This window comes from Ursus arctos, unplaced genomic scaffold (assembly GCF_023065955.2).
Source record: "Ursus arctos isolate Adak ecotype North America unplaced genomic scaffold, UrsArc2.0 scaffold_7, whole genome shotgun sequence".
In the NCBI taxonomy this organism is placed as follows: Eukaryota; Metazoa; Chordata; class Mammalia; order Carnivora; family Ursidae; genus Ursus; species Ursus arctos.
The window spans coordinates 18,903,315-18,918,227 of NW_026623089.1; the positions used below are offsets into that span (position 1 = coordinate 18,903,315).

The 14,913-nt window shown below is 42.9% G+C and overlaps 1 long non-coding RNA gene across 1 annotated transcript; it reads left to right on the forward strand.

Annotated features, from left to right (window-relative positions):
- Positions 1–1,598: 1,598 nt before the first annotated feature.
- Positions 1,599–13,690, forward strand: LOC123000792 (uncharacterized). Its single transcript, XR_006409052.3, has 3 exons — positions 1,599–1,843; positions 3,595–3,860; positions 13,461–13,690. It is a non-coding gene; the product is annotated as an uncharacterized LOC123000792 (long non-coding RNA).
- Positions 13,691–14,913: the final 1,223 nt, after the last annotated feature.

The following is a 14,913-nucleotide window of genomic DNA, read 5'->3' on the forward strand; positions in this document are numbered from 1 at the left end:
TCTCCTACAAATAAAAAAAGCCGATTCCTCGTATTAATAAAGATCGTCACAATTCATAAAATTGAGTCTTACCAAAAACCGAGGTAAGGAGGTATTGATTCTTGTTTCCATTTCACAAATGAGGAGGCCTCAGGGTAATTTGTCCCACCGTACGTGGCTAGTAAGAGACAATCCTAAAAAGTCTTCTGAGGCTGAGGGGTTAGTTCATTACCTCTGCTTCCTTCCTGCCTTCCTGCCTTCCTGCCTTCCTGCCTTCCTTTCTTTTAGATTTTATTTTTTTGAGAGAGAGAGAGAACATGAGGGGAGGGGAGAGGCAGATGGAGAGGGAGAGTCAGACTCCCAGCTGAGCAGGGAGCCTGATGCCAGGCTCCATCCCAGGATCCTGGGATCACGACCTCAGTTAACCAACTGAGCCACCCAGGCGCCTGCATTATCTCTGGTTTCTATCACTAAAGTCCTGACTGTGGTTTCCATAAAACTCCGCACTCCGCTGCCCCCCTCCCCACCCCCATCCTGGTGGAAGGAATTACCTGAAATTAACATTGCACCTCTACCAGAAACTGAAGTTAAAACTTTCCATATGCTGGCATTAAAATGTCCCTTTGAGACTCCCCCAAAAGGGATGTGTAGTCAGAAAGACAGACCTGAGTTTACCAATGGAGTGATTCAACATCTGAGTGTCAGTTACCAAATGTGTAAATTGGGAGTGATGAGACCTGGCTTGTATAGTTGCTAACAGGCTTAGGGGTCATGTTTCTTGCATATTTGGTGTGGGAAGTATCAATCCAGCAATTACAAACAGGATCCCTTATATTCCAACCTTATAGCCAAATAGAACAACAGATCTCAAACTTCAGGAAGCTGAGCGTCTAGGACTCACACTATTGATATAACTATACCCAACCCTATAACTCTTTTACTGGCAAAAAATGAAAGAGAGACCGTATTATATGAATGCAGGTCTCTACATCTCAAAAATGATGTATTAGCATGTGTGACAAAATAATAACAGTGGATACATCTAAGTATTCATTGGGCTTTTCTTTGCATCCTTTCTGTAAATTTGAAATTTTCAATATAAAAAACTTTTAATTAATAATTCACAAGTGTTCTTCAGAAATCCCATTTAGAGCTTAATATCTGCAATTTATATGTTATGTCGTAACTGAAATTTGAATGGAAGCAGATGCAAACCGAGAGGGAAACACTGGAGGAAAAACCTAAAGCTTGTTCATGTCCTACCTCCAATCCCCACAAAATGTTGTACAGAATAACAGCGAATGAGCATTTCCACTTTGCAAATCAAACATGTAAGTGTATCAAGCAGTTCCAATGAAAAATATTTTTTAATTAACGTTTTCTCACTTCTTTCCAGGAAGAACGAAAGAGACCCCCAGCTGCAGTCACAGCCATTTAAGAAACCGCGGCAGCCCTGCTTTTGTCTGCCCTGCGCCCGCACCACCCCCACCGCGCCAGAGCGGGCTTCGCAGTTACCAAAGTGAGAAAAGGGCTGTGTGAGTCACCTTGACAAATGCGGAGCGTGACTGGGAGGTGAGGGCTGCTAACATTTCTCTTTGTTCCACTCTGCGGAAGCATCCTGTCCCTCCTGACCTGCCAGTAAGCTAGGATCAGACGGCGAGACTTTTTGCTGTCTATGAATATATTGAACATTTAACAGCAGTCAGCTGCTAAGTGCTTTCATAGATTCTTACTTCATACTGACAATAACGCATGAGGTAGTTACTGTCATCCATGTTTTAGAATTGAGAAAACGGAGACTTCAATGGCTGCAAGAACTTGCCCCGGCTCACCTGGCTTCTAAGGGGCAGAAGCAGGACCACAGGTAGGTGGATCTAGCCCCAAACCCCTCTCGGCTGCCTCAGTGTCAGACATGGAGCTGAGGTTCTGCCTGCCTTCTTTGACCTGATGCCTCTGTCTTCCAGTCAATGAAAATTACCACCCACTTGGTGGCTCAACCCGCCACTCACAATTCTCCAGATCAGCAAATGAATGGCAGGGATCCAAACTGACATCTCACAAGCAAGGAAATTTGAAGAAATTAAGCAGCTTGGCAAAGTAGTAGGAAGGCAAGGGAAATAGAACCCAGGTCTCTTTTAGGACTCGGGTCATTCTCAACCCTGCCAGGGACTCTAGCACTCTGGCTTGCTTCCTAACATAAATCAGTATTTACTGGGCTCCAGATACTAGTTCTAGGAGGTTTTTCATGCTTTATCTCATTTAATAGCACCATTTGGTAGACAGAGAAGCTTGATGAACTGGGGCCAGGGTCACTGGGATAATAAACATTGGAGTTAATCTTCAGACCCTGGTCCAAGTCCCTGCAACTGCCCTGTCCTCTGTTCAGAGGGGGACTAGCCCACTTCTCAGGGGTGATTGTAAACATTCATCTCTGCAGATAAGATTACTTAATATGTACTGCTATTCCTCATATGTCTATTATTACTGTTATTTTTTAATAGGTTTACTTACTAGATTGTAAAGCTTAATAATTTTCACCCAGAGCTGATAAATCTGCAGAACACAGACATTCTCATACTATGGGTGGAAATGTCAGTTGCTACAACCCTTTTGGAAGTGAGTTGGTAGCATCCATTAAAATTGCATAGGGGCTCCTGGATGGCTCCCGTCAGTTAAGTATCCGACTCTTGATTTCCGCTCAGGATCCTATGGGCTTATGTATAGCAACAACCAAAGCCCCACGTACAAGGGAGTTTATCGTGGCATTGTTCATAATAGAAACACTGGAAACAACCATGGTGCCAAGCAGTGGGGGGCTGGCTGCCTCAAGGGTGGTCCCTACATACAAGGGAATACAACATAGACCTTAAAGAACAAGGGGCAATTCTATGAGGACTGCTAGGGAGAATTTGCCAACATGTGTTACTGAGGAGAAAATTTAAGTTCAGCAACAGTATGATTCAATGTATGTAAAATCAGAGATCATAAAATATTTAGAGAAAATTATATAAGAAATTTGTTATTAATTAACAGTAATAACCTCTGGAAATTGGGATGGGGCAGGAACTTTATCCTTTTAGTGATTTTTTATATTGTTTGAGTATTTGAAATAAAATTTTGTTGTAGTATCTGTATGGTTTGAAATTTTTTTATCAGGAACACATGCTATTTTTTATCAACTAACAAAAAAATCTATTTATTTCTTCAACTAGTAATTCTTAACAATTAGCACATTAATAGGATATTTATTTTTAAAACAAAAATTCATCTGGAAGAAGGAAGAAACACTCTGGACAATGTATCATCCAGAGTTGCTTTTTGATATCCTAACAACCCAGTAGAGACAGTTGAATAATTAACTTATGAAGTAGCCAGCAGTCGTGTTGCTACAGTTATAATTTACTAGTTTGACAATTATGGATACATAATAATCAACCTATCGATGTTGATCACAACATATTCACTCTTATCTGGGGTTAATGACCTCAGTTACCGTTCTCTGTGCGTTGTTTTAGTATCACTCCGCGCCAGGCTGCCGTAAGCGCACACTGTTTCTCATTTAATCCTTAGAACCACCTTCCTTACCAGGTGGTTGTTTTTATGCCCATTTTACAGATAAGAAAACTAAGGCTGAAAGGTCAGCCCCCTGGCTAGCTATGAAGTGGAGGGGCTGCAGATCGAACCCTGGTCTTCATTCCTCCTGGGAGCAAGCTTTTAACTACTCCACATGGTGGCACGGGTGCTTCTGGGCGTAATGGGGCCTTGGCTCCTCTGCTGACTCCTGGCCGGGTGTGTCCAACACCCGCCTCTGATGGCTCTCTCTTTGGTCTCTCGTCTCTCAACAGGACCTGACTTCTCTTTTCCATCCCTGCGCCCCCCAGGTGAGCTTTATCTATATGCTGGCGCTTCTCTCAGGGCTATAGCATAATCTTTTACTTGAATTCCTTGGAATCCCTGTACATGTTTTCAAACAATCACAAAATAAAATCCTGTGCTGGCTTCACGAAGGATTACCTCTCTGAAAACCCAGGAGAGGCAGTGGCTGAAGGATGCTGTTTAAAAATAATATGGTTACTCATGGAACTGGATTCACATTTGAATTTGAAGGAGACAGTCAGGGAACTTTAGCTGAGGAAAAGTGAGGACATGACCCAGGAGGTTCTTTTCTGCCCAACGACTCACAGAGAATGTCCCTCATTGGCTGCGCGGAAAGCCTTAGCCTCCATCTCGCTGGTGGGGGATTTAGCCTCTCGGCCCCTTGTCCTCTAATGAGCTGCACAGGGGTTGTATTATAATCCGTGTAGCAGGTGACTGGGAGTCAGAAAACCCAGGTTCTGGACCACGAGGTGTACCTCTCAACCCTAAACAGAAACGCAGTTATCCTGAACCAGGAGTGACATCAGCATCCTTGCCTCCCCTAAAAGCATCACTGCCCCAAGCCCAGGTGACTTAGCTTTGTCCTTCTACCGCTTGCTTGATCCAGGGCCGCAAACCAATGCTGTGGATTGAGTTCAGAATCCTGGGGGGCTCAGAGCAGGGTAGGGCAGGGCTACCTGGGCATGGCTTCCTGGAAAAGAATTTTGAGCTATGCTTTGAAGGATCCAGAAAATGGCTTGCTCTCCTTTGCTATTTCCAAGAGAAAGCAAAGCAGCAGGGTATGATAAGGGGTGTGATAAAGCAAGTTGCAGCTGAATTTTTTTTGGAAGAGGGATGGGAAATGATGGCGGTATGAAATGAATGTGGGAGAAATGTTAGCTGGTGGCTAATTGCATGATTTAAGTTCCATGGGGCTCGGCACCCCCCGTGGAGACCCAGCTTCTACACACCATGCTTAATCCCTGGGGAATGTCACTGTCATTCAGAGGCCGGTAGTGTGACTCCCGGCCCCAGCCAAGCAAAACAGCACGTCTCAGAGTCAGGGGATTCCTTTATCGAGCCCCTCCCCCCAATCATCTCCTCTGTCTTCTCTTATCACCGGGGCTGTCTGTCTGTCAGACCAGTTGGTCGTCAGGGAATAAACATCTCCGGCTGTTTGCCCACCGGCTCAGGGATCAGGTGACCGTTACGGAAGGCAATCCTGGAGGCCTTCACATGCCAGTATGACGCCAGGAACAGTGAGAGCCTGTGATGTGCTGACCTCACTGAGTGGGCACCCATGCAGCTGGCCTGGAGCTGCTGGACTCACGCCACTCCCTGATGTGGCACCTTTGGTCATCCCAGGGCTACCCCAAACAGGACACCTTGCCTAGCCCCTCTCGGCAGAGACTCCGGAGTCAGAAGAGCTGCATTAGAAACCCGGATCTATGATCTGTTAGCTGCATGACTTTAGGCAAGTTACTTTCCCTTTCTGAGCCTCAGTGTTTGCATCTGGAAAATGGGAATAATAGTGCCCACATGGTGAGGTTCCTGTGTGGATTAAATATAAAGCACTTAGGGCGGTGACTGGGTGGCTCAGTCAGTTAAGCGTCTCCCTTCAGCTCAGTCACGATCCCAGAGACCCAGGATTGAGCCCCGCATCAGGCTCGCAGCTCAGCGGGGAGTCTACTTCTCCCTCTGCCCCTGCTCTCTCCCTCACTCACTCTCTCTCCAATAATTAAAATCTTAAAAAAAAAAAAAGATGGTTTACTGTAAGATTTTACTTATTTAATTGCCAGAGAGAGAGAGAGAGAAAGGAAGAGAGCACAAGCAGGGGGAACGGCAGGCAGAGGGAGAGAGAGAGAGGCAGGCTCCCCGCCAAGCAAGGAGCCCAAAGCAAGGCTCAATCCCAGGACCCTAGGATCATGATTGCAGCTGAAGGCAGGCACCTAACTGACTAAGCCACCCAAGCACCCAAAAAGTAAACCATCTTAAAATAAATAAATAAATAATTTTTAAAAACACTTAGGAGGTTGGTAAAAGGGTTTACACTTTCAGCTATGAGATGAATAGGCCTTGGGGCGCCTGGCTGGCTCGGTGGGTAGAGCACGCAACTCTAGATCTTGTGGTCATGAGTTCCAGCCCCACGATGGGCAGAGAGTTTACATTAAAAAAAAAAAACAAAAGAAAAAGATGAACAGGTCTGGGGATCTAATGTAAAACATGGTGGCAATGGTTGATAACGCAAAGAGAAATACGTGAGCCGAGGGATGCGGTAATTATAACCAGATGGGAGGACCCTTTCACAATGTATGAGTACATTAAATCACTATGATGTACACTTTAAATGTCTTACAAATTTATATGTCAATTATGCCTCAATAAAGCTGAATTTTTTTAATGTAAAACACGTAGGCCAATGTCATCTGGCATATGAATGCGGCTCAGCAAGCTGTTGTTGGCTGTTTTTTTAATGAAATTTTTTTTAAGATTCATGTGTTTATTTGAGAGAGAGAGAGCTCCAGCGTGAGTGAAGGAGGGGCAGAGGGAGAGAATTTTTCAAGCAGACTCCCTTAGAGTCTGCTAGATCTCATGACCCTGAGATCATGACCTAAGCTGAAACCAAAAGTCAGACGCTTAACTGACTGAGCCCCCCAAGTGTCCCTGCTGTTGGCTGTTTTTAATGGAATGATTACATTGGGGCATCCGTGATCATACTACCCAGTCTTCTCTTGAAAGGGGAGGTGCTCTGAGTCAGGATGTCAGTCACTTTCTGCATGTAAAACCGCAGGGTGCAAGAATAGACTTGCAGGAACCATCTGGAAGGTAAGCAGGGAAAGGGGAGTATTGTCAGAAGAACACCCTTGGCTAAGAGACTCCCAGGCCTGGGCTGGGGTCCTGCTTCTGCCCCTTTTCCAGTCTCAGGACCTTGGGCTTGCTTCAAAAGCTCTCTGCCCTCATTTGTCCTCAGCCACGTGATGGGGACAACAAATGTTTCCTTCTTTTCATTGTGAGGCTGAGCACAAGGCTGGCCCAGAGTCACTTGTAATGATGACCTGCTTGGTCACACTACACCAGGAAGCTCAGAAAATTCAAATCCAGTGGAAAGAGGGCAGAGGGTGTGAGGTATGGCTGGATTTGGTCTTTAGAGGTGGGGGATTTTGTTGGGGATGGGGGGTTGCCTGCTCCCTGAAACACCTCACTGAGGAACTTGACTTCTGATGATTTAAAGAATCCCAGAGGGGTGCCTGGGTGGCACAGCGGTTAAGCGTCTGCCTTCAGCTCAGGGCGTGATCCCGGCGTTCTGGGATCGAGCCCCACATCAGCCTCCTCCACTATGAGCCTGCTTCTTCCTCTCCCACTCCTCCTGCTTGTGTTCCCTCTCTGGCTGGCTGTCTCTATCTCTGTCAAATAAATAAATAAAATCTTAAAAAAAAAATAAAATAAAATAAGAATCCCAGAGAAGTTCTATTATGATTGGGAAAGGATACGGTTTTCAACACATGTCTGCTTCAGTCGGCTCCCCTCTCCCCGGAGAAGAGTAAACACACATGCCTAAAATGTCTAAGGGAGGGTTGAATTGTGTCCCCCAAAAGATCTGTTGAAGCCCTAACCCCTGGCACCTATGAATGTGACTTTCTTTGGAAATAGGGCTTTTGCAGACATAATCAAGTGAAGATACGGTCATTAGGTGGGCCCTAATCCTAAATGACTGGTGTCTTAGGAAAAGAGGGCCATTTAGACATAGATTACATGGGGAGGAGGCCACGTGACGACGTGGCCACAGCTGCAAGTCCAGAAGCAGTGAGCGTTGGCAGCCAGCCCCAGAAGCTAACGAGGGTTCCACCCCGCGTCTCCGACAGCCCTGCCCACACCTGGATTTCTGACTTCTGGCCTCCAGAATTGTGGGAATACATTTCTGCTGTTTTAAGCCTGCTGGTGGGTGGTGCTTTGTTACAGCAGCCGGAGTAAAGTCATACAGGGAGGACAGGGACTCAGGGAATGGGGGGAGCTGAGGGATTTTATTCCGTTGATCTGAGAGCCCAGAAAACCAGATGAAGGACTGCACAGCCGGAGGAGCCCCTGAGGGCTGAGCTCAGTTCCTATTCTAGGGCCACCAAGAAAGGCAAGGTGTTTGGACCAAGTGAAATAGGAAGCAGGGGAGGGTTCTGCACAAAGACATTGGCTCCGAAGATCTGGCAATCTGGGGAGGTTTTTAGTCCCACTATTGGTTTGTCTGTGACAGTATCATTAGGGACACTGGCTTTAGAATCACACAGACCTGAGTTCAAATCCTGACTCTATGTGTTACTAGCAGTGTGGCCGGGATGAGTTACCCAACTACTGCGTGCTTCAGTTTCCTCACGGCGAGGCTGTCATGAGAGTCACAATGCGGTGTGTGCGACACATACTATGCCTTCAGAATTCATCTGTGGGTTGGATGATTTATGGACATGTTTAGCACCTGTGCCAAAGTTAGGTCCCCAGGGAACAGACTCTGAGGCAGGGATGGGGAACACCTGATCGTGCTCTCCAGGGATCGACACTTGTGGGAGTGAAGAGAAGGAAGCATGGTTGGGCAGAAAGAGAAGTGGGCTGTGATCAAGTCTCAGTAGAGACTGCAGTCAACCCCATGAAATTCTGAAGCTGGGGTGACCCTTCAGAAGTGGCAAAATGGTTCTCAGCATCCCCACCCACCCCATTCCAGTCTAATAGAAAAGTGAGTGTGCCTCTCCCAAGGATCCTAACAAAATCCTTATTACAACTCTTCGGCTCTGACTGGGCCATGTTCCTATTCATGAACCCATCTATGGCCAGAAAATGTGATACTCTCATTGGCCAAGTCAGAGGCACATCCTCCCCCTCGGCACCGGATGTAACATCAACGCCACCTGAAGCATGCATGTTGAAAATTAGTCTGGAGATGCCTGGTTGGCTCTGTCAGAAGAACATGCCACTCTTGATCTCAGGGTGGTGAGTTCAAGCCACACGTTGGGTGTAGAAGTGAAAGAAAGGAAAGAGAGAGACAGGGAAGGAAAGAAGGAAAGAAGGAAGGAAGGAAGGAAAGAAGGAAGGAGGGAGGAAGGAAGGAAGGAGGAAGGAAGGAAAGGAGGAAGGAAGGAAGAAGGAAGGAAGTCAGAGAGTTTGTGATTCCCTTAGAGGAAAATCTAAGGATGCCAAGAATGAGTGAAAGCTGGACTGTGAAAGCCTGACAAACATCTATTCCTTAACGGAAAAGGATGTTAATATACAAACAGCCTCTATTACGGCAGGTGCACACTGAGAATGAATACCGTGATATGGAATGCAGCATGCATTTCAGGGTGTTCGACACAGAGGAAAGTTTCAAAACATGTTTGTTGCAAAAATTTAATAAATATGCTAACTAAACAGGGGGAAAAAGCATCCACTGGGGGATCCTCAAGCTGTTTTGAATCTTAGCCCTAGAGGGCTTGTGAGCTGCTGGATTGTTCTGCTTCTTACCTGGATGGTGGTTTCATGGATGTATCGTAGAAATTCAACAAGCTATACATTTGTGATTTGTGTCTCCTTCTGCATCTGTTATACCTTTAAAAGTTTCTTTAAAAGTTAAAAAAAAAGTTGGGGGGGGCGCCAGGGTGGCTCAGTCGGTTAAGCAGCCAGCTGTTGGTCTCAGCTCAGGTCATGGTCTCAAAGTCCTGGAATCGAGCCCCACACTGCGCTCGTCTCTCAGCAGGGAGTCAGCTTGAAGATTCTCTCTCCCTCTCCTACTGCCCCTCCCCTGGCTCGCACACGTGTGTGCATGCTCTTTCTCTAAAATAAATAAATAAATATTAAAAAAAAGAGAGAGAGAGAAAAGAAAAAGTAAGAAAAAAAAAGAAAGAAAAAGAAAAAAGAAATCTTCCATAGTCTATGGCACAGATAATAAGACCACATTCTTAAAAAATTAAAATAAATTGGGGCGCCCTGGTGGCTCAGTCGGTTGAGTGGCCAATTCTTGATTTCAGCTCAAGTCATGATTTCAGGGTCATGAGATGGAGCCCTGCCTGGGCTGGGCTCCCTGCTCAGTGGGAGTCTGCTTCTCTCCCTCCCTCTGCCCCTACTCCCTTCGTGTGTTTTCCCTCTCTCTCAAATAAATAAATCAATCTTAAAAAAAATTAAATAATAAAATGAAATGAAATAAATAAGATGGCATTTTCCCCTCATGTTCTAGTCTTTACAGCCTCTCCATTTCTGGCTCATCAAGGATGATTTTTATGATAATGGAGTGTCCCTACAACCTCCCTGCTGTAAATAATTCAGATGTAGGTTTTTAAGGGTGTGTCGTGAAGATCACCACAGCACCCATTTTTTTAAATGCGTGTCTCAAATTAAGCTTCCAGGATCCAGATAGCTATTTTTTTGTTCGTTTGTTTTTGCTGACCTAGCTGAAAATAAGTAGTAGGCACCCTGAGGGCTCATCCCTAAATACCAGGTATTCCCAAAGAACAAGGATGTTTTTCTCTATAACCACAATACCTTTAAGACACAAGAAATTTAACACTGATATCATAATACAGTATTTTTTCTCTTCATATGTAGATTTTCCCAGTTGTCTAATGTCTTTTCTATTTGCTTTTTGTTTAAATCTAAGATAGACATTTTATGCATCGCATTTGTTATTCTCCTTAGTCTGCTTTATCCTGCAGTAGTTTCCACATCTTTTCTTTTTTAAAAATAATATTACATTTTTGAAGACTCTAGGCTTTGCAGGATTTATGTTCTATCTTCTGCATTTGTATCTGTATCGTTTTCTCATTACTAGGTTCAGGTTAAAATATTTTATCAAGAAGACCACATAGGTGGTATGGTGTATTTTCCATTTCTCACACGTGGTGGCCCGTTATGATGGTTTGTTCCATGACTTGGTGATGCGAAGGTGCCTCCCTTGATTAATGTAGATCCATCCCTTTCCCTTTATAGCTACAAGTTATCTTTGGCACGCTACTTGGAGACTAAGTAAGTGTCCCATTCCTCTGCAGTCATTCACCTGGTGGTTTCAGCATCCACTGATGGTCCTTGCCACAACCAGCTCTCAATGAGCGTTTTCTCATTGAATCAATCCTTCCACATTTATTAGGTGATTTCTTTTGTAAAGAAAAGAGCATACTCTGTGCTCCCCTCTGTTTTGTCTTTCTTCTCTCTTCTCTGTCTCTCCTTCTCTCCCTCCCTGCCCTCCTCCTTTTCTCTCCTGTGTATGTAATACCCACATAGCTTATTTTCCCTTTCACAAAAGGTATTTAAGGGCTGTTGCATACCTTTTTAAAAAAATTGTCTCTTTTGTCCATATTTATATTGCCCTCTTTTATATTTTTATACTTGGAGAGTTTCCTTCCCCCTCAATTTTAAGTCCTCTTCATGTATTAGGGAAATTAGATCTTTATCTCTGATAGAGGTGGCGAATATTTCTACCCGGTTCAGTATTTCTCTTTTGATTTTGCTTATTACATTTTTGTGCCATGTTAATGTTGCTTTATTTTTATGCAGAGAAATTCATCAATCTTTTCTTTTGTTGCATTTGGATTTTGAGTCGGAGTTTAAAAAGTTCCCCTGCCCTGAGATTATTTTTTAAATTCTCCTGTTTTCTTCCAGCACCAGTATGACTTTTTTTACACTGAGACCTCTGATTCATTTGGAGTTTATTCTGGTGTACAGGGTGAAGCATGTATCCAATTTTATCTTTCTCCAAATGGCCAACCAGTTGCCCTGACACCACTTTTTAGAAGAGCCATCTTTTCCTCCGTGACTTGAGATATTATCTTTATCATATGCTAAATTTGCATATGCACTTAGGTCTATTTCTGAACTTTCTATTTTATTCTAATAGTAGGTCTATTCATTTACCAATTTTTAAAATTCATTTACTAGTTTTAATTATAGATTCTTTTTAATATCACTTATTACTTGACAAACCTACTTTCTCACAGCTCTTCTTTTTGGGGGGTTTCGTAGCTATTCTTCCATGTTTATTTTTCTATATGAGTTCTGGAATTAACTCCTCTTGGAGAAAAATGTATTTTTATTAGGATCATGTTTAAATTATAGATGAACTTGATGCAAATTACATCTTTATGATGTTGAATTGTCCCATCAAAGAACAAGGGATGTCTTTTGCTTTGTTCAAGTCTCCTTTTATGCCCTTTGGGAGTGTTTTAAAGTTTTCCTCAGAGAGGTTTTGACGATTTTAGCAGTAGCAAATAAAACACCTGACACTCCAGCAGATTAAAGCAAAAGTTTTATTACGGAAAAACTGATACTAGAAGAGAGAACAGAGCCAAGCAAATCACCACATTGACACCAGCTGCCAGTTTCCCAGCCCAGAGGGACAGGGGACCGGGAGCCAGATGGAGAATCAGCCAGGGCAGAAGATGGCACCCGGAGCTCGTCTCCTCGGACTAGTTACCACCCTCCTGGTACCTGGGCTTGTGATGCCCCAGGGATTCCAAATGACTTACGTAGGTGGCTACTTCCAGGGCCAAGCCCGCTTTTTATATACTATGTTTCCTTCTCTATGACTAAATAGCTCATTTTCTAGATGCCTAGGGCCACCATACCAGGTAATCAACTCCCTCACAGATTATAGTAGAATGTCCACATCATTCACATAGTCATTCGTTATTTTCTGCTTTCTCTTTTCTATACTAAATAGAGATTCCACTTTCATTATTTCTTTTAACTGGTTAGAAACATATTTGCACATTTATATTTTCTTCACCTCTATAAAAATGTGCCCCTATATGTGTATCCTACAGAACCATTCGTTTTGTGTTAGTTTTATCATTAAAACTTTTGCATTTTCTTGGGGTACCTGGATGGCTCAGTTGGTTAAGGATCCAACTCCTGATTTCGGCCCAGGTCATGATCTCAGGGTCGTGAGATGAAGCCCCACCTCTGGCTCTGCACTGGGCCTGGAGTCTCCTTAAGATTTTCTTTCTTTCCCTTTGCTCCTCCCCCTCTTACAAATAAATAAATAAATAAATAAATAAATAAATAAATAAATAAAACTATCTCTATTTGTAGATATGATTGTATAGTTGGAAAACAGTTTTGTGGGTTTTTTTGTGGGTTTTTTTTTTGTTTTTAGAGGGAGACAGAGCACATGTGAAGGGGTTTTCGGAGGGGCAGAGGAGGGAGAGGAGAGAAAGAATCTCCACACCCAGTGCAGGGGCTGTCACGGGCCTCAATCTCATGACCCTGAGATCATGACCTCAGCTGGAATCAAGAGTTACACACTTAACTGACTGAGCCAACCAGGCGCCCCAGGATAGTTTTATTTTTTAATTTTAAATCTTATTCCTCTAATAGTTTTCTCTTGTCCAGTTGCATTGGTTAATATCTCTGGTATTATGTTAAGTAGCAGTAGATATGCTGGGTATTCTTGCCTTGTTCCTGACCTCACGTGCTTATCCTTTAAATAAGGAATGAAGTGTACATTCTGAATATATACATTTATTAAATTAAAATGAATTCATTAATTCCTGTTTTTATTTAATGTTTTGCACATGAATGGATACTTACTTTAATCCAAAGGTTTGTAATATCTATAGATATATAATTTTTCATAACTTTATCATTATTATTATTTTAATATTTTGTTTATTTGACAGAGAGAGAATGAGAGCACGCCAACGGCAGAGGGAGGGAGCCTGACGTGGGACTCGATCCCAGGACCCTGAGATCATGACCTGAGGGGAGGCAGCCGCCTAACTGACTGAGCCACCCAGGCGCCCCCATAAATTTATTATTATGGTGAATTACATTGATGAATAATATCCGACCATTCTCGTGTTCCTGGAATAAACCCCACTTGATTATGGTATATTGCTTTTAATGTCCTCTTGGAGTTTATTTGCTAGTACTTAGATTTTTTTGCATAAATATTTGTAAGTAAGAATGATCTAGGGGCCCCTGGCTGGCTTAATCAGAAGAGTATGCCACTCCTGATCTCAGGGTTGTGAGTTTGAGCCCCACATTGGGTGTAGAAATTACTTAAATAAACTAAAACAACAACAACAACAACAAAAACTTAAAAAAAAGAATGATCTGTGCATTTTCTGTTGTTGTTGTTGTTGTTGTTGTTGTTGCTGTTTTGTTTAAGTAATTTCTACCCCCAACATGAGGCTTGAATTCTGAGATCAAGAATCACCTACTCTACTGGCCGAGCCAACCAGGTACCTCTGGGGTTTTTTTGTGTTTATTGCATTTAGGTATCAATGTTATACTTACTTCATAAAAAGGGAATTTTCTTTCTTTTTCTAACCTTAGGATTATCTGGTCTTGAAGGATTCCAAGAATTCCCCTGGGAAATCATGTGATCCTAATGCTTGCTACATACATGTGAGATAGATCTTTGATAGCTTTTTCTGCCCTGTAAAATTCGCTCCAAATAAGTGGCCAGAGGACCCCAGGGGTCTCTGTAACCTTTAACAGTGACTTTACAACTAAATACCTGCATGAGATTAAACTTTCTTTACATTCTTCAAACCAAACAACATCTAGCAAGAGAATGAATGCAGAAGCAGACAGGAGAATTCACGTGTGTTCTGTTAAGCCAAACATTAAAAAGATCTGAAAAATATAAAACAATACCATTCTTCTCACTAATTTTTTCGTGTGTGGAAAATATAGTTATTTGTGTTAACATATAATAGGCTTATTTGCTTTTTAAAATAAATATTATTTTAATGTTCTCACTTTTAATATCTAATGTGGTAAATATCAATAAATATAACCCACGAGGCGCCTGGCTGGCTCAGTCGGAACAGCATGTGACTCTTGATCTCAGGGTTGTGAGTTTGAGCCCGTTGGTGGGTGTAGAGATTACAATCAGTCAATCAATGAATACATGAACAAAAGTTCTTGAGATATCTTCGAAATTTTTAAGAGTGTAAAAGTGTCCTGAGAGCAAACAAAAATTGAGAACTGCTTTTTTCCCCATTTTAACAGATTACTTTATTAACATGTCATTCTGAACATTACATAAATACAGCCTATATTCCAGGTAACTAACATTGTTTCAGGAAGAAGTCCACGTGCACATTTAGGGCTCTTAAGAAATAG